The sequence below is a fragment of the Cervus elaphus genome, chromosome 6, assembly GCF_910594005.1.
Source record: "Cervus elaphus chromosome 6, mCerEla1.1, whole genome shotgun sequence".
NCBI classification, from domain to species: domain Eukaryota; kingdom Metazoa; phylum Chordata; class Mammalia; order Artiodactyla; family Cervidae; genus Cervus; species Cervus elaphus.
Window position 1 is genome coordinate 14,088,535 of NC_057820.1, and position 26,808 is coordinate 14,115,342.

At 49.5% G+C, this 26,808-nt stretch overlaps 1 protein-coding gene across 2 annotated transcripts in view; it reads right to left on the reverse strand.

The window, feature by feature from the left end:
* The window catches only part of PPP2R2C (protein phosphatase 2 regulatory subunit Bgamma), a 161,476-nt gene that overhangs the window by 113,826 nt on the left and 20,842 nt on the right, over window positions 1-26,808 (reverse strand). The window lies entirely within an intron of this gene.

The window sequence follows — 26,808 nt, forward strand, 5'->3', positions numbered from 1 at the left end:
TTCATTCATTAAGAACTCATCAAGAGGGCCTCCCTGAGCCCCAGGATGAGCTGGTTGTCCCCTCCCTAGCAACCCACTCCAGACCTCTTGTTGCCTGACTATGGTTTGTCTGTTGCCAGGTTAGCCACCCTCACTGGGCCAAGAGGCATACAGGCTCCAAATCCAGACCCTGGGTTCAACCACAGGCACAGTAATTATAGTAGCTAATTTGACTATTAGTGCCAGGCTCTGTCCTGATTATATCATTTGAATAAACTCAGTTGCTTTCAAACTGTGGTGCTGGAGAAGACTCTTGAGAGTCCCTTGGACAGCAAGGAGATCAAAGCAGTCAATCCAAAAGGAAATCAATGCTGAGTACTCATTGGAAGGACTGATCCTGAAGCTGAAACTCCAATACTTTGGCCACCTGATGCGAAGAGCTGACTCATTGGAAAAGACCCTAATCCTGGGAAAGATTGGGGGCAGGAGGAGAAGGGGACGGCAGAGGACAAGATGGTTAGATGGCATCACTAACTTAATGGACATGAATTTGAGCAAACTTCAGAAAATAGTGGAGAACAGAAGAGCCTGGCATGCCACAGTCCATGGGTTCGCAAAGAGTCAGACACATCTAAGTGACTGAACGACAACAACAATCCTCCAAAACCTGATGAGGTAGTGCCTTGGCCCACTTGGGATGTGAAGAAGAACTAAAGAGCCTCTTGATGAAAGTGAAAGAGGAGAGTGAAAAAGTTGGCTTAAAGCTCAACATTCAGAAAACTAAGATCATGGCATCTGGTCCCATCACTTCATGGCAGATAGATGGGGAAACAGTGGAAGCCGTGTCAGACTTTGTATTTTGGGGCTCCAAAATCACTGCAGATGGTGATTGCAGCCATGAAATTAAAAGACGCTTACTCCTTGGAAGGAAAGTTATGACCAACCTAGATAGCATATTAAAAAGTAAAGACATTACTTTGCCAGCAAAGGTCCATCTAGTCAAGGCTATGGTTTTTCCAGTGGTCATGTATGGATGTGAGAATTGGACTGTGAAGAAAGCTGAGCACTGAAGAATTGATGCTTTTGAAGTGTGGTGTGAGAGAAGACTCTTGAGAGTCCCTTGGACTGCAAGGAGATCCAACCAGTCCATCCTAAAGGAGATCAGTCCTGGGTGTTCATTGGAAGGACTGATGTTGAAGCTGAAACTCCAATACTTTGGCCACCTGATGCGAAGAGTTGACTAATTGGAAAAGACCCTGATGCTGGCAGGGATTGGGGGCAGGAGGAGAAGGGGACGACAGAGGATGAGATGGTTGGATGGCATCACCGACTCGATGGACATGAGTTTGAGTAAACTCCGGGAGTTGGTGATGGATAGGGAGGCCTGGCGTGCTGCGATTCATGGGGTCTCAAAGAGTCAGACACGACTGAGCAACTGAACTGAACAAAAATAACTTAGATTGAGTGGCTTCTAAACAACAAACATTTATTTCTTTCATTTCTAAAGGCTAGGAGGTCCAAGACCATGGTGCCAGCACATTCAACGTGTGATGAGGACCCATATCCTGACAGACAGTTGTCTTTTCACTAGAACCTCACACAGCAGAAAGGACAAGCTGGCTCTGTGGAGTCTCTTGGATAAGATGCTGTTCCCAACCATCTGGGTTCTATGCCCTCATGACCTCACAACCCCCCAAAGGGCCTACCTCCTAATATCATCACCTTAGGGGTTAGGATCCAATATGTGTATTTTGGGAGGACATATTCAGCCCATAGCAGTAGGTAGCATCATTAACTCCAATATATGCCTGAGATTCTCAGATGGGGGGTAACTTGCTCAGAGTCACATCTAGTATGTGGAAACTGAAACTGAAAGTTGCTCAGTCGTGTCTGACTCTTTGCGATCCCAGGGACTATACAGTCCATGGGATTCTCCTGGCCAGAATACTGGAGTGGGTAGCCTTTCCCTTCTTCAGGGGATCTTCCCAACCCAGGAATCGAACCGGGGTCTCCCGCATTGCAGGTGGATTCTTTACCAACTGAGCTACCAGGAAAACCCTGGTATGTGGACCAGCCAGCAACTGGACTCAAACAGCTTAGGTTCAGAATGTCTGTAAGCTGTGTAGCCTTTGGTTATGCAAAGGGCACAATAAGCTCTGGAGCAAACTATAGGAGATAGTGGGGGACAGGGAAGCCTGGCGTGCTGCAGTCCATGGGTTCACAGAGAATTGGACATGACTGACCAACTGAACAACAACAAGACAACAAAACCAATAGTGAAAACGAGTCTCCCCAACACCCTTCTCCCTCTGCGCCCAGCTCCCCCACCTAGGAGCAACCTCTGGTGGCAACCTCTCCCAACTGTGGCAAACCACAGTCTCAAATGTGTTATATTATTAGGATTACTCCATGCATAAGCAATCAGAAGACAGCATATTTAATCATAAACAGTGTCACAAATCACCCACATTTCTGCATCTGGCCCAACTTGCCTAAAAAGCCTTAAACGTTGTTCTAGATGAGCATACATCAAGCTCCCTCATTCTTTTCATTTCTGTACATTATCATACTCTGGAATAACTAATTTAACTAGTTCCCTATGGATAGTCATTCAGTGAAAGAATCCGCCTGCAATGCAGGAGACCTGCGTTTGAACGCTGGATTGGGCAGATCCCCTGGAGAATGAAATAACTACCCACCCTAGTACTCTTGCTTGGGAAATCCCATTGGTCAGAGAAGCCTGACAGGCTATAGTCCATGTGGTCACAAAGAGTCGGACATGACTGACTGACTAAGCACGCAAGCATGCATGGATAGCCATTACAGTTATTTCCATCCTTTTGCATTACCAACAATGCCACAATGAATCTCATGGACAAATGTTATTTCTCACTTGTGTGAGTATTTCTATTTGATAATGGGTTCAGTTAAGTTCAGTTGCTCAGTCGTGTCTGACTCTTTGCGACTCCATGGACTGCAGCACACAAGGCTTCCCTGTCCATCACCAACTCCTGGAGTTCGCTCAAACTCATGTCCATTGAGTCGGTGATGCCATCCAACCATCTCATCCTCTGTCGTCCCCTTCTTCTGCCTTCAATCTTTCCCAGCATCAGGGTCTTTTTCAATGAGTCAGTTCTTCACATCAGGTGCTCAAAGTATTGGAGTTTCAGCTTCAACATCAGTCCTTCAATGAACACCCAGGGCTTATCTCCTTTAAGATGGACTGGGTGGATCTCCTTGCAGTCCAAGGGACTCTCAAGAGTCTTCTCTCACACCACACTTCAAAAGCATCAATTCTTCGGCGCTCAGCTTTCTTTATAGTCCAATTCTTACATCCATACATGGCTACTGGAAAAACCAGAGCTCTGACTAGACAGACTTTGTTGGCAAAGTAATGTCTCTGCTTTTTAATATGCTGTCTAGGTTGGTCATAGCTTTTCTTCCAAGGAGCAAGCGTCTTTTAATTTCCTGGCCGCAGTCACCATCTGCAGTGATTTTGGAGCCCACCCCCACCCCCAAAATAAAGTCTCTCACTGTTTCCATTGTTTCCCCATCTAGTTGATAATGAATTAACTGTGAACTCTTTTAAAAGATTTAATTATTTTTGGCTGTGTTGGGTCTTAGTTGTGGCATGCATGATACTTTGTTGCCGCACGTGAGAGCTCTAGTTGTGGCCTAAGGGCTTAGTTAACCTGCAGCATGTGGGATCTTAGTTCCCCAACTAGGGATCAAACCTGTGTCTCCTGCACCAGAAGGTGGATTATTAAACCACTGGACCAGCAGGGAAATCCCTAGAAGTGAAATTTTTGAGTCAAGAGTTCCTGAGAGTTCCTGTTTCCCTTATATCCTAATCACCATGGTATATTAGCAGGCATCTTGGATCTTGTCTATATGCTAGATGAAACTGGCATCTCATTTTAACTTGCCATTTGCTTATGATGTGTGAGATTGATTACACCTTTTCATACATGTAAAACATATCTATATTTCCTTTTGTTTGAATTGTCATCTCATGTTATTTTTCTACTGAATTCCTGAGAGGCGTTCTTTTTGAATTATAAGAAAATTAGCCCCTTTTCTGTGACGTGTCTTTGTGTTAACCTTAACATACCAACATTTCCTTGGTCACTCACTATATATTTTTTTCAATCCATAAATTAAAATTTTACATTTGGGGAATGTTACGTGGCCATAAAAAAAGAATGGAATATTGCTATTTGCTGCAACATAGATGAACCTAGAGATGATCATAATGAGTGAAGTAAGTCAGGCAGAGAAAGACAAATATTGTATGATGTCACTTATATGTGAAATCTAAAATATAATACAAAAGAACTTATTTAGAAGACTGAAACAGACTCATAAACAGCAAACAAACTTATGGTGACTGAAGGAGAAAGAAAGAGGAGGGATAAATTAGGAATACAAGATTAACAGACACACACCACTATATATAAAATAGAGAAACAATGAGGATTTACTGCATAGCCCAGGGAACCAACTATATTCAATATCTTATAATGATCTATAATGGGAAAGAATCTGTGAAAGAATATATATAGGGATAAAGAAATGTGATGTGTGTGTGTGTGTGTGCACGCGCGTGCACTCAATCACTCAGTTGTGTCTGACTCTTTGCAGCCCCACTGTAGCCCAGGACTGTAGCCCACGGTAGCCCAGGCTCCTCTGTCCATGGAATTTCCCAGGCAAGAATACTAGAGTGAGTTTCCATTTCCTACTCCAGGGGATCTTCCCAACCCAGGGGTTGAACCCACGTTTCTTGTGTGTCTCCTGCACTGGCACATGCGTCCTTTACCAATAGCACCACCTGGGATATGTACACCTATATATATACATAGGGCAGAGAGAGGTGATGGAATATTCAGCTATAGAAAGAAGGAACTCTTGTCATTTTTGACAGCATGGATAGACTTGAAGGGCACTAAGCTAAGTGAGATAAATCAGACAAAGACAAATACCTTATGATCTCACTTACATGTGGGATCTAAAAACAAACAAAAACCAGCTGCGAGAACAGATTGGAGGTTGCCAGAGACAGAGAGTTGGGGGTGGGCAAAATGGATGAAGTGGTTCAAAGGCACAAAGCTCCAGCTATAAAATAAATGAGTCACAGGGATGCAACTCACAGCACGATGACGATAGTTCATACATGACACCATAATGTATACTTGAAAGTTGCTATCAGAGTAGTTCTAAAAAGTTCTCATCACAAGAAACAATAGTTGTAATTGTGTGTGGTGACTGTTGGATGGTAATTAGACATACTATGGTGGTCATTTCCCAATGTATACAAATATTGAATTATTGTGTTATCCACCTGAAACTAACATAATACTGTATGTCAATTATATCTCAATTAAAAACAAAACCCTAGAGCTGGGAGGCTCCCACACCAGTGGATGCACTCGGTCCCCCCCACAAAACAGGCTGTAGGTCTTGCCCTCTGCATGCACCACATGGGGTACAGAGTTTGGCTCTCCTGCTCCATCTGAGCTCTCCTATTGTAGCCTCAAATTTTCTCTTTCCCTGGATCCCTCCTGTGCTTATTTTTGACCTTTACTGGACTTCCCCATGTACGAGGCTTCAAATGCTCTGGTTTCATCAAAGATAGCACTTGCCTTCCCTTGCCCCACAGTGACTGCAAAGGCAAATAATTTCCGGAAATTATCCTGGAAATTGCTTCAGGATAATTTCCAAATGGAAAAAGGGGAAAAGCTGTCTTTCCTCTGTCATTTTACAACTGGACTTCTCTGAGCCAGGCTTTGAACTCGGGTCATACAGGCATCAAATCCAGAATGTTTGCCTTGCCCCACAATGACTTCATAATATAGACAAGGGTCAGTACATGTTTTCTATGAAGGACCAGACAGTAAAGATTTTAGGCTTTGTAGACCTTACTATCTTTGTCACAACTACTCAGCTCAGCTGCTACAGCATGAAAGTGCCAAAGCCAATCCCCGAACCAATTAGTGTGGCTGTGTTCCATTCAAACTTCACTTACAGAAATAGGAGGCAGTCCAGTGGACCACAGTTCATCAACCTCTATACAGGCAACTCAGCCCATAGCTGAGCTTTAGCCCAAATGCTTAAAAAACTTCTTGAGGAACATTTAAAAATGGAAAGATTTTATATACAAACCCAAATATCTTATTTCTTTTTAGAATTGTAAGAGCTTGTCACTCTAGACTCCCACAAGGCTATGCTCACCCCTTATGCCACAGTTCCCATCACTCCCTAGGGCCTGGATATCATCTTGCTACTCCTAGCATCACACTTCACTGTTTTCCTTACACATTTTGCTGTTGATGTTCAGTTTCTAAGTTGTATCAGACTCTTTGCAACCCCACGAACAGTGGCATACCAGGCTCTTTTGTCCTCCACCATCTCCTGGAGTTTGCTCTAAGTCGTGTCCATTGAGTCAATGATGCTTTTTCTAACCATCTCATCCTTTGCCAGCTCCTTCTCCTTTTGCCTTCAATCATTCCCAGCATCAGGGTCTTTTCCAATGAGTCAGCTCTTCGAATCAAGTGGCCAAAGTACTGGAGCTTCAGCTTCTGCATCAATCCTTCCAATGAATATTTAGGACTGATTTCCTTTAGGAGTGACTGGTTTGATCTCCTTGCTGTCCAAGGGACTCTCAAGAGTTTTCTCCAGCACCACAAATCAAAAACATCAATCCCTTAGTGCTCAGCCTTCTTTATGGCTCAACTCCCACAGGCATACAGGACTAGTGGAAAAATCATAGCTTTGACTATACAGACTTTGTTAGCCAAGTGATATCTCTGCTTTTTAATATGCTGTCTAGGTTTGTCATAGCTTTCCTTCCAAGGAGCAAGCGTCTTTTAATTTCATGGCTGCAGTCACCATCCACAGAGATTTTGTACTTTGCTCATTGACACGTCCCACCTAACTTCTTTGGGCATCCCAGTTTAACAGTCACCAAGGTGAAGGACAAGCATCTTGCCCCATTTCCTCAAAAAGGCCAGTAAAGTGTTAGGCTTAGCTGTCAAGAAACACAACTGGAATTGCTTAGAAATAAATTACATCTCTAGCTTAAGCCATCCGTCTACTCTGCTGGCAACAGGAGAGCTGAGACATAAGGCCTGAAAAACCTCTTGTGCCCATCTGGCACAACCCCTTTCTTTTATCGATGCGGATCTGGGGCTCAGAGAGGAGCAGGGCTTGATCAGAGCCAGAGGAAGCTGGGAACAGAGCTCTCATCAAATGCCTCCTCAACCAGGTCTCCTGTCGTTTATAAATCCTCTGGACTCCTTTTTTCAAAACTGAACTCAATTGCATCAAAGAGGAGCAGCAGAAGGAGTTATGTCCCTGCCATCTGTCTTCTGTGTTTACTGAAATGTACTCGTAAAGACTCATACATAAGCCCTGTTACTTAACGCACAGAGAAGGCAGGGCGGCCAATGACGTGTGCCATCCTTTCCCAAACGCCTATGGAAATGACAGGCGGGGTCAGCCAAGTCATCTGAGAGCATCTCCTTTATCACTTCAATGCCATCTCCATCTCCACCGTCTGCTCCTTCACACCGTGTTCATTGAATCCTCACAACAACCCATGCAGATAAACTGCTTTCACTTTTGCGTCAGTGAACCAGGGTCTCCTGCCTCTATAAGTAAGTTTTCCCATCACAACAGAACCATGGGCCCTTGGCAGGGAGGAGACAGAAATATTTTGACTCATTTTTCATCTTTCAAACTTCTGAACCAAATAGTTCTGCTGCTGGCTTAGCTGCAGTTTCACTAGGTTTTCTGAAAGGCAGACTGCATTTCATGAGTCTGCGCTGGAATTCTCGTAAAACCTCTTTCCTACCCTTTTTCATCCTAGGCAACTGGATTAACAGTCCTGAGTCACAGCCCTGTCACAGCCCTCCCTCTCCTGCATTTAATCATGCTGCTTGCCTTTCTACGGCCAGTACTGCTACAACCACTGCTTTTGCAAAGCAAATTAGGTCTTACACGATTCGCAAGCAGGAGAACGATGTTGGTTTAATGTGAAAGTCGGATTGGTTCAAACACAATTTGTCTTGGTGTGTTAACATTTTATGCCAGCCAGTAAAGCAGCTGAACATGAAATACACAAGGGCTGAGCCCAGCAGCTGCAGAGGAACCCAGGACAGGAAATCATGCCCTTTCCTGTACTTCTTTCTCATGGTTCAGTCTGAAAGTGTTTGGTGGGCAACTGTGAACTTGGGGCTTGTTTCCATTTATACTTCAGCTCCCTTTTCATCAAAGGACCTTCACCTTTTTTTTTTTTTTATCCCAAGATAAACTTGTATAATTGCTGGAATATTTATTTATTAGGAATTTAATGTGCTTTTAATTTTTAGAACTGTGCTAGATATTTATGGGCTTCCCAGGTGTTGCTAGTGGTAAAGAACCTGCCTGCAGGAGACATCAGAGATGCTGATTCAACCCCTGGATCTGGAAGAGCCCCCAAAGGAGGGCATGGCAACCCACTCCACTATTCTTGCCTGGAGAACCCCATGGACAGAAGAGCCTGGTGTGCTACAGTCCATAAGGTCGCAAAGAGTCGAACATGACTGAGGTGACTTAGCATGCACACATGCACAGATGTTTATAAGACTGCTACTATTCTGTTAGTGTTCTGGTTAGAAGCTGCATGAGGTTCCAGTGGTCTGCCCCAGCCTCATTCTGTCCATCAGCCTGGATGTTGGTAAGCATGCAATTTTGCAGATTAAAAGGATCCTCGGGGATGTATATATATCCTGCTTGAGCAGGAACACCCACATTTATCTTCATAGTTACTTCTTGCTTTTGGCCTGATTTTCTGGTTTCCATGTATGAGAGAGGGTCAATTTTTAAAGAAGAATATTAAGTGAATATATGAGTGGTATGCAGGCTTCCCTGGTGGCTCAGGCGGTGAAGAATCTGCCTGTAATGCAAGAGACCCAGGTTCAATCCCTGGGTTGGGAAGATCCCCTGGAGAAGGGAGTGTCTACCCATTCCAGTATTCTTGCCTAGAGAATTCCATGGACCTGGTGGACTACAGTCCATAGGGTTGCAAAGAGTTGGACACGACTGAGTGACAAGCATGCATGAGTGGTATACAGGTGGTCCCTGACTCACTGTTGTTTAGGGTGTAGAAGTCCGCCATAGTGTGTTGTGGGCACAGAGAAAATGTAGTATGTGATGATCTCTGTCAGCGGACCTCAGAACACATAGGACAGATCACACATGAACAAGGGATGCATTCACACTGAATCCTTGAACAGTGCCAGAGATGTGGTAAGAACTTGATACATGGTATTTGTTACTATGATTGCCAAACCAATTTCTAGAAAAAGCAAGAATGAAATAAGTAGGATGCTTTCTCTCTAGAAACAGGCAGAAGAGCCCATGGTGCCATTCATGGCGACAGCAAAAGCAGTTCAAACAAATTTGCTTTCCATTAACCCTGCATAAGCGTTGGTTTGTCGGGATCAGCAGACATGACTAATTACTCTAGTCCAAGGCTTAAAAAGATAAAGAATTAGATTTATTATAAATGCAAGGATGCTCTCTCTTATTGAAATGACTTGTTCTGCAGTTTGTCACGAGCACTAATTTATGGCACTACATTCACACAGGGCTGCTTTTCTAGTTTCTAATGCTCTAAATGAGACATGGATTAAAAGGAAAATTAGAAATCTAACTTTAGCATAGTTCAAAATAGCTCATTTTCATCCCAGAAGAGCAGAGATGAAAAGTATCTTTCCTCTTATTTTTGTCTAAGTTAGGGAGACATGATCTGGGCTGATGGTCACTTCTGGTCATAACTAGTCCTTGGGTCCACTTCCTTCCCCTGGAAAATCTGCAAGTCTCCCCACTGCCCTCTTGCCTCCAGGCTCCCTTATCTTGTCCATTCTTCCCTCCAGGTCCAGAGAGATCTGCCTAAAATGAAAATCTGACTCTTACACTCCAGCTTCAATATCTCTTTAGGATGGCTATACCTTTATGGTCAGGCCCAAGTATCCAGGCTTACTTCTCAGAACCCTTACTGTCCATATCCACACTTGCAGCCCCATCCTCTAGCCCAAGCCTAAACCACACCTTGCTATCTGCCATTCCTTGTGCTATCTCACACTTTTAGTGGCCAACACCTCCACCCAGCCTGCCCTCTACTTTCAATTCAATGATTGGAAAATTATCTTGAGACTAGCTGAAAGACCACTGTCCCAACCATTATCCATCCCTCCATCACTATCCAGAGGTCTCAGAGCCCGGTGGCCTCTTCTTTCCTAGAAATTTCCAAAATGACAATGTAGTTGTCTCTTTGTCCAATGTCCTTCCCTCCACAGATACTTCACCAGGGCATGGCCATGGGGACCTAGCCATCTCTAAGTCCCCAGTGCCTAGCAGGGGGTCAGTGAACAACTGGAAAGCAATACAAGTTGGATGGTAGACAGATGGACTGGTGAGCAAATGCCCCACGGATTCACTTTCTGGGAAGACCTCAGAAAAGGGTATCTACCTTCAAAGCTTCATGCCTAAACAATTAGTCCTATGTCCAGGCAAGGTCAAGACAGAATCCTAACCCTATAAAACAGGAAAGCAGAAACAGGGAAACACAGAGTCCTGTTAGATTCTGTCCTCTGGGTCAAGGATTTGCAGCATGGGTGTCGGAGGGTTGAAGCTGAAACTCCAATACTTTGGCCACCTGATGCGAACAGCTGACTCATTTGAAAAGACCCTGATGCTGGGAAAGATTGAGGGCAGGAGGAGAAGGGGACGATAGAGGATGAGACGGTTGGATGGCATCACCGACTCAATGGAGATGAGTTTGAGTAGACTCCGGGAGTTGGTGATGGACAGGGAGGTCTTGCGTGCTGTGGTCCATGGGGTCCCGAAGAGCTGAATGCTACTGAGAGACTGAACTGAATGGAACTGTCAGGGGATGGATCAGCAACTCTCTAAAGGAGGCCCGAGGTCCTGGGCACCCCGGTACTGACCAGATGATGACCTGGCTTTCAGGGGTGGGAAACAAGCAGGGTGTAACCTGCTGGGGAAGACCCAGGTAGCACCCAGGGGGCTCTCCAACCACCCCCCCGGTGCTGTCCATGGTGCTGAGCAATATCCAGGCGCTTTCCTGGAGCTGACCATGGTGCTGACTCCCAGCCTCAGGCTCAGCCCATGGCCTCAGCACTTCCTCCCCATCTGGCATTGCCTCAGAGCCTCTTGGCACAGCCATTTCCTGGGTCCTGTCCTTGGTATTCCCCTGAACTTCTTTCTGAATGAGGGCTTTGGTCTCTTCCTGTATTAGCTTGGGTCTAGACGCAGACCTTGAGGCAAGGATTTGAGAGAAAGTGATTAGGAAGTGTTTCCAGGAAAAGCCAGGAAGAGTGTAAGAAGTGTGACATGAATGGACAGGAGACCAAGAGTGGAGTGAGATCATGAAAAGTCCCAAGGAGGGTAATTTTTGCTCAATCTATTGGGGGGGGGGTGTCTGGGGACCATGTAGGTCACTCATCAGAGTGTCCCAATCAGGAGTGAGGGAGCTGGGGTATTTGTGCCACCACACCTATCAGGCAATGGGTGAGGGCTGCCCCTTAGAGGCCAGAGGTCCCCAGAACCTTCTGGCTCCCCAGTGCATAGGCAAAGGGGGCTCCAGCAGCCTGAGGGAGTCTGGGGTGCAGACTCTTGGAAGAGAAAACACTTTGGAGGCCCTTTTCATGAAAACAGCACAGGGGTCTGAGGGAATGTGGGCAGAGGCTGGACACTCTCGGCCACAACCCCACCTCCAGTCTCCTAGCCTTCAAGCCCCTCTCCACACTCATCACTGCAGGGGTCCTTCTCAACCCAACTCTAGTCATCTCTTGCTCAGCCCCAAGTCCTGCCTGAACTACCCCTGCCCCCCGCCAGCTGCAGAGGAAATCCAGTCTCCTCAGCCTGCCGCTCAAGGTTTCCACATCCTGCACCCCAACTCCCACCCTGCACTTTATAGCCCTGCTTACTGAATGGTCTTCAGTCCCTGCACACACTCTTTCTCACTGCCTGGACTTTGTTCAGGTTGTGACCTCCTGCTGGAGAGCCCTCCCAGGGGTACCTTCCTGGCTCATGGTCCAGGCATCATATTCCACTCGCAGCTGTGTTACCCGCTCAGCATACCCAGGTTCCTGCCCTTCGCCCATGCCTAGACCTCCACGCCTCAGCCCGAGCCTCTGCTCCCCTCGTTACCATCCCAGAGAGGAGGAAAGGGACCTCAGAGGTGAACTGGATATGTATACAAGATATGTAATAAAGGGTGGTGTTGTGAAAAGAGGGGATGGGGCCCCACATCCACGAGAGATCATGATTCCTCCTGGCATTGTGTATCTGTGTAAGGATCCCGCCCATGAGTCTCAGGACCTTTAACTTGGGGACACAGACCCTCCAGGCACTGCCATAAATAAATGCCTGATGCTCACAGCTCTCAGCCAATTGTGGTTCCTTCCCGCTCCACCCTGCTTTCGCTCTGCACATCTCACAGGCCATGGCAGAAGCCGCCTGACCACCTGGTCAGACTCAGCACACAGCCCATCTGAGCCAAAGCCTGACTGTGGGTGGGAGAAGCCAGTTGGCCAAGATGACCACCTCCCTCTCAGATCCATCCTGTTCCTCGAGCTGCTGAGCTCAGGCTGTCACATTCTGATTTGACTGAGAAGGCTGTGACATGTGGCATCTTGGCAAGTGATGAAACTTGCCAGAGGCTTGGGTGGACCCAGGGCAAGGAGACCACCAGACTGTCTAGCATGCCATCTCCCTTGCTGGTTCCCAGCACCTGGCCTGCCCCTCCTGGCCATCTGCCCCACCCCTCCTTCCCCCAGCAGAAGGCTTGCCCGCTCCCCTCCGAGTCTCACACTGCAGATGATTCTCCTGCATGGGGTGGGGGTGGGGGGGGAGTGGTGGGAGGGGGAAGCTTTAGCTCCTGCCTGCTCTTCCCAGGAAGTGGGGGCGAGTGGGCAGTGACTCAGGCTCAGGACCAGCCCACTTGGACACTCTGGGACCCACACCAGGAAGCCAAAACTGCCCTCGGCCACCTGCTTCAGCCTCTGGGGCCCCCAATCCATGATCATGATGCTCTGCTGACCATTCAGATTAATTTGGTTCAGGCAGCATTAGGCCCCCCTGGGCACCACACACAGCATGACCCCCATGGGCGAGGGGGACGACGCAATGACCACGGCGATGATGAGAGCTGCCCAGATAAACTAAGCACTGCCCTGTCCCAGGCACTCACTAAGTATCTCATATGAATTAGCTCCTTTAAGCTTCCAATGCCCAAGAATCTGAGTACAGTTTTAGTATCTCCATTTTACAGATGGAAAAATGAAGGCAGAGAGAGCTTAAGGGCTCACCCCAGGCCACACACCTGCAAGAGGGCGGGGCTTCGACTGCATGCAGTCTGTCTGACCCGAGTCTAGGCTCCGACTGCTGTCCTGGCATGGAGCAGCCGCTGGCTGCACGGCTGGGCCCAGTGCCAATATCAGTGATGTGTTCTGGGTCCCCAGAATTCACCCGCGGGAGGCACCTGTATTATTTCTACCATAGCAAGGAGACGGGGGCTCAGAGAATTTGCACGACTTGCCCAGGGCTACACTGAAGACTTGACCTTGAGTCTTCTGAGCTTGGAAAGGCTACATCCTGAATTGCACTGTGCTCCCTGCCTGGTGACCATCAGGCACCATCTCCACACATTGTGGGAAGCCTTGTTCTTCCCATCACCATCACCCTCCAGCCCAGGGAACCCTGGAGAACAAAGCCCTACAGTGGCTCCAAGTTTTTAAACTTCTAAGAGAGATGAGGGCCCTCCCTCTCTCCTCCTCAGCCCCGCTCTCCTGAGGATCCCAGTACACACCTGGCAGCCTCCAGGTCTAATTCTGTACTCCGGCCTGATCAGCCTTAACAGAACCACGTGCTAAGTCACTTCAGTCATGTCCGACTCTTTGCAACCCCATGGACCATAGCCCACCAGGCTCCTCTGTCCATGGGATTCCCCAGGAAAGAATACTGGAGTAGGTTGCCATGCCCTCCTCCAGGGGATCTTCCCAACCCAGGGATCGAACACATGTCCCTTATGCTTCCTGCATTGGCAGGTGGCTCTTTACCATGAGCGCCACCTGGGAAGCCCATGCCATCTCTCAAAACTGAGTTTGGCCTCTCCATCTTCTACTAATTTTATTACAAAGGTTTTGATAGGCAAAGATGTCCTGTGGCATACATGGGGTGCCCTCCAGATCAAACCTTCCCTCTGGCTGTCTAATACTGCTTCAGGAAGCAGTCTACCTGGCACGCAAAAACCCCAGGACACCCTGGGGACCTGGGAGTCACCAGGCACCTTGAGAGGAGCCACCTTACCCTTGCATGAGTCATCCCTGTTTATGAATATTTCCCACAAGTCACCACTGCAGCACTTAGCTGGAACAGTGATCACAAGCCTTAGCAGCCTGGTGGAAAGAACATGAGCAAAAAGGTCAGGAAGCCCTGAGTCCATATCCCACCCGGCCACCTCCTAGCTGTGTGACCTTCACCAGTGACTCAACTACTCTGGGCCTCATGTTCCTGATCTGTATTAACAGCACAGCAGTGCTCATCTTGGAGGAGTATAAAGAGGCTTTGGAAGATTCTGGGTGCTCAGTAAATGTATTCCCTCCCTACTCCACTCCCCCTCCCCAGGAGTCCTCGCAGACCATCTGGTCCAAGGGCTACAAACAGATGGCTCCTGGGTGTATCCTACTCGGCAGCCTAGCTCAGCCCACACAGGCTTGACAGCAGCATGACGAGGCTGGTATTGAGTCAGCCCAATCCAACAGCAGCTCAAGCCACTGTTCCTGGTCACATATTTCAACTGCCTGTGCCCTATGCCAATGATGGAGTTTGGGACCCAAACACCCGATCAGAAAAGACAGTGATTCTGCATTTCAGAGGCTACTAACAGGGGTGGAGCCTCAGTTGCCTAATTTTTTGACTACAAGGAAGCTGCAACCCATTGGAAGGACTGAAGCTGAAGCTCTAATACTTTGGCCACCTGATTTGGAGAGCTGACTCATTGGAAAAGACCCTGATGCTGGGAAAGACTGAAGGCAAGAGGAGAAGGAGCCAGCAGAGGATGAGATGGTTGGATGGCATCACCGACTCAATGAAGATGAATTTGAGCAAACTCCAGGAGACAGTGAAGGACAGGGAAGCCTGGCGTGCTGCAGTCGACAGGGTCGCAAAGAGTGGGACACGACTGAGCAACTGAAGAACAACAAAGCTGCAGGCTTCCCTGGTGGCTCAGCTGTAAAGAACCCACCTGCCAGTGCAGGAGTTGCGGGTTTGATCCCTGGGCAGGGAAGATCCCCTGGAGAAGGCAATGGCAACCCACTCCCACAGAGAGAGAAGCTTGACATGCTACTCTGGGGTCACAAAGAGTCGGGCACAACTTAAGAGACTGAGCATGCATGCACGCACAAGGAAGTGGCATATAAAAGGAGAATCACAGTGCGAAAAGACAAAACACTTCCATGTTTCCGAGCAATGGCAAGATGGGTTTGCACTCTGCAGTTTCCACTGTGACATAGACAACAGTCCTGCATAGGTCAGAACACATCCACCAAGAGGATAAGTAGGCTGCAAGGGGTCATTTCTGGGCGGCAACCTCACATCCATTGCCCAGAAGTATCAAAAACCTCTCCCCAAGCCTTTTCAGGGTGACTCCTAGTAATCTCTCTGCAACACCTAAGAATATTCCAGAAATATTCTTGTGTCTGTTCCCCAGGTAAGACAGGACACGCCGGGATCATGTGCATGTCTGCATCAGCAGACGTGCACTTAATTAATCCGACTGGAACCAATTTAGGGGAATTTAATTAACTAAGTTCTCAAAAGGACAGACTGTCAGAGGAAGTTCAGCCTGTTCACTTGTTAACCAGATATTCAAAGAACAAGCGAAGCGACTGCTCTCATCTCCCACAAAAGCTCTCATCTCCCACAAAAGCAGAGCTTCGTAAATAGGCTGGGGGTGGGGGACTGTAAAGTTTTAGAAAAAGAGAGTTCTAAACATTGCTAATCCAAATGGCACAAGAAGTCTTTCTAAGCACACATTGAGACTCATATTCCTGCCCTGTGTGTGCACGCTAAGTCACTTCAGTCGTGTCTGACTCTTTGCAACCCTATGGACGGTAGCCCACCAGACTCCTCTGTCCACAGGATCGTCCAGGCAAGAATACTGGAGGGGGTTGCCATGCCCTCCTCCAGGGGATCTTCCCAACCCAGGGATCGAACCCACATCTCCAATGTCTCCTGCATTGGCAGGCAGGTTCTTTACTACTAGCACCACCTGGGAAGCCCCATGTTCCCTGCACTGTGGCCTTAACCCATCTGCACTACAGGCCTGGCAACCAGGCCTTTGGGAAGCAACTGGACCCCTGAAAAGAGCACTGGAGTTGGAGTTAGGCCTGGGCTTGCATCCCATCTCTGCCTCTTCCCAGGTGTGAGCAAAGATCACATTGCCTCCCTGAGGCTCAGTTTCCTCATCTGTAAAAGGGAAATTAACACCCCCCATCTCACAAGACTGGTGTAAGAATCCATGCAAGCTACAGGCAGGAAGCCTGAGTCACACTGTGTCCATGCAGGGACTTGTGAGAGGTGGTGAGTCTCACCACTCTGAGGGTTCTTCTGCAGGTATCTGAGACCCCAAGGCAGTTCCCAGGGGTCTACCTGCCTCTAGGAGCTTGTCCATCATGAGCTCCATGGCCACAGAAATAGCTATGGCACCCGTTACAGCATTCCCTACCTATAGCCAACCTTCTCACCGCCCCTCACCAACCATCGATGAGGCAAGCAGGGCAGGCATCTGTGTTCCCATTGATCAGATGAAAAAAGTGAGGCTCAGAGAGGTCACACAGCCCACACTGGCACTCCTTCACTGAGCAAAGCATTCTCTGGTGACAAAACAAATCTGCTGGATAAAGGAGCGAGTGGATGAATGCATGAGGGCTGCAGGAGAAAACAGGAGTGTATGGACTTCTCCAGGCAACGGCTGGTTAATGGGTTTGAAGCACACAGGCCCTGCCAAGAGAACGCCGGGTAGCTGCTGGCTGCAGCTCAGGACCTGCTGGAGAAAAGGGAGCTGCAGGCGAGGGTGGGTCCTGAAGTCCCCGGCAGCCAGCCAGGGTCTCAGATGAAGGAGTCTTGGGGGCCTGGGCGGGCAGCGCCAGATGGGCTTACACTCAGGGGCAGAGGAGAGCAGGGAGCTGGAGACCCCCAGCCTGAGACCCTCGAGGTGCAGAAAAGGTCCCGGTAGAGGCCTCCACACCCTCCAGTGAGGGGACACGCCACTGAGGCAACTCCCACTACATTAGCACTCAGAGGAGCCGCCCACTCTCCGTTTCCATGGGAATCCCCTTGAAATAACCCCATCACGGCTGCTGTTCTCCTCTGCGGAGGACGCGCTCAGGATAAATGTGATGGCGGGGGGCAGGCACTCACCAGCACCCAGGAGGCCATGGAAATGTCAGGGTCCAGCCCCGCACCACCCACACACTCTCAGCAGTGGAGACGATCAGGTCCTCGGGGCAGACTTAGCCTTCACTCCCGCACCTGCGGGAGACCACTCCCATGGCAACTGAAGGACAAGAAGGGACCTGGCAAGGGCATCTAAAACAACACCCATCTGCCTCCCTTTGAGAAGGCTCATTTCGGCCCTGGGGAAGCCCAGGATTGCAGAGACACGGCCTGGGGTCAAATCCAGCAGCAGGATGGGAATAAGCCCGTGAATTGAGAGCTTTTTTTCAAGTGCCTTGGGTCAGAATGGAGGAAAACAGAAAGCACCACATGCCCCAGAGCTCTGATATCACTGGTTCCACCTCTCCACCATGGTATCTGTCTGTTTGCCTGTGTGTGTTTATAATCCTAAAATATGGGAAAAGCTCTCCACTTCACACAGCAAATATCCATTGAGCCCTCCTGGAGGCAGGAGAATGGCCGGCCCCCTGCTCGCCCTCCTGGGATGTGGTGGCCAGGTCACCCACAGTCACATGAGAAGAGTATGCTTGGCTCCCTGGGCTCTCTGAAGACCCCCAGCTCCTGAGAAGTCATTCCTGCAAATGCTTACCTGAGCGCTTTGTTCCAGGCATCTCGGAAGCCCCTTCCTGTTTCCCATGTAATTCTCACAGTCACCCTCTGCTGTGAAGTCTGCTACCCCTGCCTTGGTGATGGGAACATTGAGGCCCAGAGGTCACATGGAAAGGGGTGGTTGGCCAGGAGCTGGGCCCATGTCTCCCCTTTTTAAAAAATTAATTATTTTATTTTTTAATTGGAGGGCAATTGTTTGACAATGTTGTGTTGGTTTCTGCCCTACAACAACTCGAATCGGCCATAACTATATATCTATATCAATATATATATCAATATCTATATATATCTATCTATATATCTCCCCTCCCTCTTGAGCCTCTCTCCCACCCCACCCCCATCCCACTCCCATCCCACCCCCATCCCACCCCTCTAAGTTGTCACAGAGCACCCGGCTGGGCTTGCAGACAGCGTTCTTAACAGCCACACTGGGTTGGTCCGGGGGGCCAAGGCCACCGAGCTCCAAGCTGTAGCCAAAGGCTCAGGCTCAAGTCCTGGTGGACCCCCAGGGTGAGGCCCTCAGAGCCTGACGCTCCTGTCCCTGTCCCCCCGTGTCTGAATCACCCCTTCCCTCCCACTGGTCCCAGAGCCACTCCTCCCTCCAAGCTGGAGCCCTGGTTGCCAAGTGACCCTCTCCAGACCATCTACTCCTGGAGCAGAACTCCTGGAAAACCTACCGCTTCCAAGCTTCTTTCATCTGTGCCTGGCTGGCCCCTCGCCCCAGACAAGCAAAGGGCCACAAAGCAATGGCCGTGACCCCAAAGGGCTGTGCTTTCCCCCAAAGAGGCGCCTGCATGAAGGTCTGGGTAAACCTGGGATGGGTTGGGGGCAGTGCTGATCCTGGCAGGCAGCAAAATATCCTCAATGATGACCCTTCCAGGAGACAGCCCCCACGGGCCGCCCCACACTCAGCCTTTGTGATCAACCCGCCAACCTCCGTCCCTAAGAGATGTCCCTGCAGGACCCAGCCAGCTCTCGTGACCGAGGGCGCCTGAGGGCGGGGGCAGGGGCACAGCGTTCCGCTAGCGTCTTCCCAGGTGGGCTGCGGGGGGCACAGAGGAGGGCCTGAGACTGCTGCAGAAAGAAAGGCTCTGTGCAGGTGAGGAGCGGGGAAGCAGGCACCGCTAAACTTGGCTGCATTAGTCAGAATAAAAACGCACACACCCTTTGACCCTCCAGCTTCTAGTTGTGAGAACTATTCCTCAGGTATACTGTGTGTATACGTGTGTGTGTGATAAGTTGCTTCAGTTGTGTGCAACTCTGTGTGACCCCATGGACTGCAGCCCGCCAGGCTCCTCTGTCCATGGGATTCTCCAGGCAAGAATCCTGGAGTGGGTTGCCATGCCCTCCTCCAGGGGATCTTCCTGACCCAGGGATCGAACCCACGTCTCTTATGTCTCCTGCATTCGCAGATGGGTTCTTTACCACTAGCGCCACCTAGGAAGCCCTCAGATATACCGCATAGGTGTTAATTTGCTGATGCTGAAGCTGAAACTCCAATCCTTTGGCCACCTGATGCGAAGAGCTGACTCATTTGAAAAGACCCTGATGCTGGGAAAGATTGAAGGCAGGAGGAGAAGGGGATGACAGAGGACGAGATGGTTGGATGGCATCACCAACTCAATGGACATGAGTTTGAGTAAACTCTGGGAGTTGGCAATGGACAGGGGGAGGCCTGGCGTGCTGCAGTCCATGGGGTCACAAAGAGCTGGACACGACTGAGTGACTGAACTGAACTGAAGTGAAATGGGGAAAAAAGCCCAACACATAAGACACAGCCTAAAGCCTCTCTACTGGTGACTGTTTAGTCAACTATGCTCCATTCCCACAATGGAGCCTCTGCAGCTGTTAAAGAGAATGGGGCAAGCTCCATGTGCCAATTCAGGAAGAATTGTATTTACACGGTACACCACTGTGCTGCTTGCTCTAAATAGTTGTTGCCCTATGAATACATGCCTTTGATTTTCTTTTTAAAAAGTTTTTACAATGTTGTGTTGGTTTCTGCCATACAACATACACATAATATTCACATACTATGTGAATCATTATTATGCATATGTCCCCTCCATCTTGAGCCTCCCTGCCCTCCCCCCCATCCACACCTCTAGGTCATCACAGAGCACCAGATTGGGCTCCCTGTATTATATAGCAACTTCTCACCAATTATCTATTTTATCCATGATAGTGTATATATGGACATGAACTGGGGCAAACTTCGGGAGGTGGTGAGGGACAGGGAGGCCTGGAGTGCTGCAGCCCATGGGGTCACAAACAGTCAGGCAGGACTTGGCACCTTAACAGCAAAAGAAGGTATACATGTTAATGCGACTTTCTCCATTTGTCCCACAGTCTCCTTTTTTAAATAAAAAAATCAATTTGATTTTTTAATGACTGTAAAAGCAATGGCCAATGAAATTCCACTAAATACGTATTTGAGAGACATGAAAATACAGACAGGAGGCATCCTGTACAGACAGGAGGCATCACGACCCTGCAGCTTCCCCACCCCCACCCTTTGACACCCCGTACCCATCAGTTGGTCCCACCCAGCATCCGTGGGGATGGGCTCCAGTGTTAGGACATTTACCCCTCCATACTCGGCACAGTGAGGTGCACAGAACAGGCAAGAGAGCAATCTTTTCAACAGGAAGGTGAATCTCTTAAGTCCTGAATGCCAGGTCACCTGGGCAATACTCATGGGCTCCCTCCAGCCCCTGCCTGAGAGTTCTGGAAATGGACAGTGTCCCCCACAGGCCCTGGTCTAAGAGGCCAGGGTCGTCTCTTCCCTTCCTGTACTAAGTCTATCTCTTTGCGACCCCATGAACTGTAGCCCGCCAGGCTCCTCTGTCCATGGGATTCTTCAGGCAAGAACACTGGAGTGGGTTGCCATGCCCGGCTCCAGGGGATTTTCCTGACCCAGAGATCAAACCCATGTCTCTGATGTCTCCTGTATTGTCAGGCTGGGTCTTTACCACTAGTGCCACCTGGGAAGCCCCTTTTACCAGATGCCTGATGCGACTCATTGGAAAAGACCCTGATGCTGGGGAAGATTGAGAGCAGGAGAAGGGGACGACAGAGGACGAGATGGTTGAATGGCATCACCGACTCAACGGACAATTGAGTTTGAGCAAGCTCCGGGAGATGGTGAAGGACAGGGAAGCATGGCATGCTGCAGTCCACGGGGGTCACAAAAAGTTGGACACGACTAAATGACTGAACAACAATAATGACAAATGCTGGTGAGCTATGATTTCCAGAGAAATGGCCAGTCCTGGATGTGTCTCTGAGGCTTCTGGGGCCAGTGAGAACTGAAGAGAGGCCGACCCCAATCTGCCCACAGAGGCTGCCAGGGGAGCTTCCAAGTCAAGGTTCTGTGGGATTCCCTCCTAATTTTCTTTCATCTCACCGCCTGTCCTAGATGGCTCTGGGGGTAGGGGGTTGGGGGTGGTGGGGTGGAGCTTCCTGTAGAGCAAAATTAGCTCTGGGAGGTGCAGGGTGTGGTGGAAATGGCATTCGCTTTAGAATCCGGCAAAGCTGAGGCTGAATCCTAATTCCACCACCCACTCGGCTGTGCAACCCTGGTTAAGAAGCCTGACCTCTCTGAGCCTCAGTTTTCTTATCTACTGGATGGAGGTGGGTGGTACCAGCACCAACTGCAGAGGGCTGTTGAGATAAGCATCAGGGTTCTGCTGGCCAGTCAGTTAGGTCAGTCGCTCATTTGTGTCTGATTCTTTGCAACCCCATGGATTTCAGCAATCCAGACCTCCCTGTTCATCACCAACTCCTAGAGCTTGCTCAAACTCATGTCCATCGAGTCGGAGATGCCATCCAACTGTCTCATCCTCTTCTCCTCCTGCCTTTAATCTTTCCCAGCAGCAGGGTCTTTTCCAATGAGTCAGTTCTTTGCATCAGGTAGCCAAAGTATTGGAGCTTCAGCATCAGTCCTTCCAGTGAATATTCAGGACTGATTTCCTTTAGGATGGACTGGTTGGATCTCCTTGCAGTCCAAGGGACTCTCAAGAGTCTTCTCCAACACCACAGTTCAAAAGTATCAATTCTTTGGCACTCAGCTCTCCTTATGGTCTAACTCTCACATCCATACATGACTGCTGGAAAAACCATAGCTTTGACTAGACAGACCTTTGTTGGCAAAGTAATGTCTCTGCTTTTTAATATGCTGTCTAGGTTGGTCATAACTTTTCTTCCAAGGAGCAAGCGTCTTTTAATTTCCTGGCTGCAGTCACCATCTGCAGTGATTTTGGGGCCCAAGAAAATAAACTCTGTCACTGTTTCCATTGTTTCCCCATCTATTTGCCATGAAGTGATGGGACCAGATGCCATGATTTTCATTTTTTAAATGTTGAGTTTTAAGCCAGCTTTTTCACTCTCCTCTTTCACCCTCATCAAGAGGCTCTTTAGTTCCTCTTCATTTTATGCCATAAGGGTGGTGTCATCTGCACTTCTGGGGTTATTGATATTTCTCCTGGCATTGTTGATTCCAGCTTGTGTTTATCCAGCCCGGAATTTTGCATGATGTACACTGCTTGTAAGTTAAATAAGCAGGGTGACAATATACAGCCTTGACGCACTCCTTTCCCGATTTGGAACCAGTCCGTTGTTCCATGTCGGGTTCTAACTGTTGCTTCCTGACCTGCGTACAGATTTCTCAAGAGGCAGGTAAGGTGGTCTGGTATTCCCATCTCTTGAAGAATTTCCCACAGTTTGTTGTAATCCGCACAGTCAAAGGCTTTGGCATGGTCAATAAAGCAGAAGTAGATGTTTTCCTGGAGTTCTCTTGCTTTTTCCTATGATCCAACGGATGTTGCACTGGCAGTATCCAGCACCTATTCCACAATCCCTGTCTTCCCCTTGCCTGTGTCGACACCCCCATTTTAAACCTGAACAAAGGACAGGTGAAAGGCTACCCAGTTCTTAATCTGGGTCAGAGAAAGATCGAGCAATGGCTCAGCTGCACTCTTAACGCTTGCCAAGGGCTGGAAGAAACGGCAGATGATTCGCACAGTGGGTCAGCTCGGGGAACTCCGGCCCTTCAGCAGCCCAGGCAACGAAGACAGAAGACAATGACAGAGCCGGCCAATGAACGCATGCGCCATCCTGGGCATGCTACCTGTTCCCGGATGTAAGGAGGTTTGTGCAGACCTGAGTGAGGGCATTTTGGCATCTGCAGATCTGGGGTTCAAATCCCAGCCTACTCACTTAGGAGCTGTAAAGCCCCCGCCTCCATTTCCTTGTCTGTCAATTACAGATAACAATTCTACGTCCCAGGGGGCCTTGAACCAGGCCTGTCGCTGTCTCCCCCTTCACTTGACTGACCCCTACTCACCCCTGGAACCCTCTTCTCCTCTCAGCCTGCTCCTGCTTCCCCCCTTAGATGCTAGAACTCGCTCAGAGTCCTGTCTCTCCTATACCCTCAACACCAGTCTCAATCCTGGTACAAAACAGGTGCTGATAAAAACGTGCTGAGTGAAATCACTTCTTCCAGGAGGCCTTCCCTGACTTCCCACCACCTCAGCCCCACTTGGGGCACCACAGCCTCTAGGCTCCTCCCTCCCACCATCCCATCACCGGCCCCTTGTCCATCTGGTCTGTTCTTGGAACTTCTCAGGGCATGAACCTTATCAGTCATGCCCACGGTCATATTCCCCACTTCCGGCAAAGTGCCCGACACAGAGTATGTTCTCAGTAAACTGCAGGCTCTCTGGGTGAATCCATGCACCAAGATTCCTGCACATTTTTCGTAAATTCTCTCAAACCTGTCAGCTTCTCTCTCTTCCTATAGGACTAGGCTTCTCAGCATGATTAAAATTTCCTTTTCTGGATTTATTCTCTCCTAAACATCCAATGCTTTCCCACTAAATCCAGCTTCTTATTGTGAAGAATTCCATCTAAAAAACATTAATGGCGAATATGCCTTCCATTTCCTAGATTTCTTGTGCTCTTTGCAATGGACTGTATGGGATCTCTGAGCAGTGAGGGGAAGGCCAGGGAGGAGAGGAGGGCCGGAGAAGGGGGGCAGGCCAGCTAGGGGGTGGGCCGGGGGGTCTTTTGTTCCTTCCCCATGCACAGCCCTGGAGAAGCGGTCTCGGGCTATAAATCCAGCCGAGCCTGTTTTATGGAGAAGGTGTTCCACTGCTGATAGGTTTTTATAGCTGCCTATTTACAAAGCCGAAGCATAATTGAATCTTGCCCACCTCTGCATAGTGCCAGCTGTCCCGTGCAGCCAGGTTTGGGGTGGCCAGGCGGACAGAGGAGAAAGGAAACTCTGCTGTGCCCCTCCGACTGTACTAAGTACCCTTCACCCTCCACCTCCCCCTCTGGCCCCAGTTCTCGGATGGGCTTGGTTGGATTGCTTTGGGGACCCAGTGAAATGGGCACCCCTGTTCCTGTCCAAGTCTGAAACCCCCCATGTGGGAGAAGGGGCTTCCACAGTGACTCAGCGGTAAAGAATCCGCCTGCAATGCAGGAGATGCGGGTTTGATCCCTGAAACGGGAAGATCCCCTGGAGATGGAAATGGTAATCCACTCCAGTATTCTTGCCTGGAGACTCCCATGGACAGAGTCTTTTTTTTTTTTTTTTTCCAGAGCTCACAAGGATTTTCTTTCCTTTTTTTTTTTTTTACACTGAGCTCTCTGTTTTCAAAGGAACTAAAAGAACAGATTCCCCTCCCTACCCAGAATAAAAGGACACCCAGGCTACAGTCCATGGAACCACGAAGAGTCAGAGGTGCCTGGGCACACATTAATGCTATGCATAAGGGGGAGAAGAGAGTCAGGTATGTTAAGGTCAGGCTCAGCGGAATCCTAGCTCCAGAGAAGGGCCCAGGGGAGGATGGGGCGCGCCTGGTAACACCAGTGGGACTCGCTCTCCCGGAACCCAGAAATGGCCCCACCCACTGTCCCCATTAGGTGCAGGCAGCACCATCCCAACCCAGGCCTGGACTTTGTCACAACGTGTTGCAAACTCCCAAATCAGAGTAAACTTCCCTCTGCACCACTCAACAGTAGCCAATGAGGAGTAAAGAGGGTCAGGAAGACCCTTCCTCTAGAATGAGGGCTGGGGAGCAAGGGCCACCAATAGCCTGGATGGGAGACAGGAGGGACCAATATGCTGAAAACACAGACCTGTCCCTTTCTTAGCGACAAAAATGGATCCAGCCACCTCCTGCTGGCCTGCAGGCCGCCTGTCCCTCCAGAATGACTCGCACATCCCCCGACTGAATTCCCCATGTGTGAACAAGGGTGTTTAACCCTCAGGGTGCAGCTGGCTTTTCTTCACTTCCCAGTTCCTGGGGCACACCCTGTTTCACCCTCGTCCCGTCTACATCTCCTGGATTATTTTCCTGGGTCATCAGGGGACACTGCTCCCGAGTATGTGGGCCTTATTCCCATGTGCCACCTTCTTGGACACATACCCCTGCTTCAGGGAACACACTGGCCTGTGTGCCCTCAAGGCAGGGTCTTCATCCCACAAATAAGGAAACTGAGGCCCAGTGAGGCCATGCATCTTGCCCAGGGTCACAAAGCCAGCCACCTGCAGAGCCCGGGCCTGCACAATGGTCTCCAGGTCCAGCATCGTCACTTGTCACCACGCCACACAGCCCCTTACCAGGATACAGGTCCAATCTCGTACTTTGCAGCCACTGCCCCAATTTCTCACCTGCCTGGCCCCCCTGTCCCCATATGGACATGCACATGTAGCCAGACAAGCGTCCCAGTTTGGACTAAGGAAAATTGGGTCACTCATAGGGGAGGGGCCAGTACAAGGCATGCTTGAGATTCACAGAGCTGACCACCAGGGCTCCCAGCTCCCACAAACCCTCCCAAGCCTGGGGCTGGGGAGTTGCCTGGAAGCAAACTGATCAATGGAGTCCTCGGCTCGAGGCCATGTGGGTCCTTGGGGGGCCTTGCTGAGCTGCTGGATGTTCTAGCCCAACACTCCTGAAATACAGTTCACCCTCTGGGCTAGCACAGATCAGGATTTTCTCAGAACATCACGGGATTGCAGGAGACCGTGGGGCTGAGTTGGCCATGCTGACACCCTGGCAGGTTTGCGCCCACTACCTCTATGGGCTGCCCCCGATGCCTGGCTCCAGCTCCTGACAGCTGCATTGCAGGACATCTTCAGTTGGTCAAAAGGTAGGACTGGGATCGTGGTGGGTCAGAGCCAAGAGTCAAGGCCTTTGGAGACCCCCTGAGGGATCCTTTCCGGGGATGCAGATAAGCATGGATGGGTTGGGTGTGGCTCCTTCCATCTGGGGTTCCACTGCTCAGCAGAAAGACGAATGTCTGATGAGACCTTTCTGTGTATCAGGGGCACATAATATATTATCTCAGTCCACCCTTCAAGAGACCCCAAGAGTTCTCTGGCCCTGATTTTAGAGCTGAAGTTATAGAAGCATGAGGGGGACCAAGGCAGGTCAATTGCACGCAGGCCGTGGGTGCAGAGAAAGGCTGACCCCAGCATGACCTGAGTCCCCTGGTGCCCAATTACTCTGCAGATAAAAACACTCCCGGGACAAAGCATGCGGGGAGGGGCCCCCAGAGGGAACGCATGGAGTCAGAAGTCATCGGAAGTGCCCGTGGCATCAGGAACCAGCCCCAGGGCACCCCATCCCTGCCTACTCCTGGCTGAGGGAAGTCTTAACTTCTGGGATCCTCAGTTTTCTCAGCTGTGAA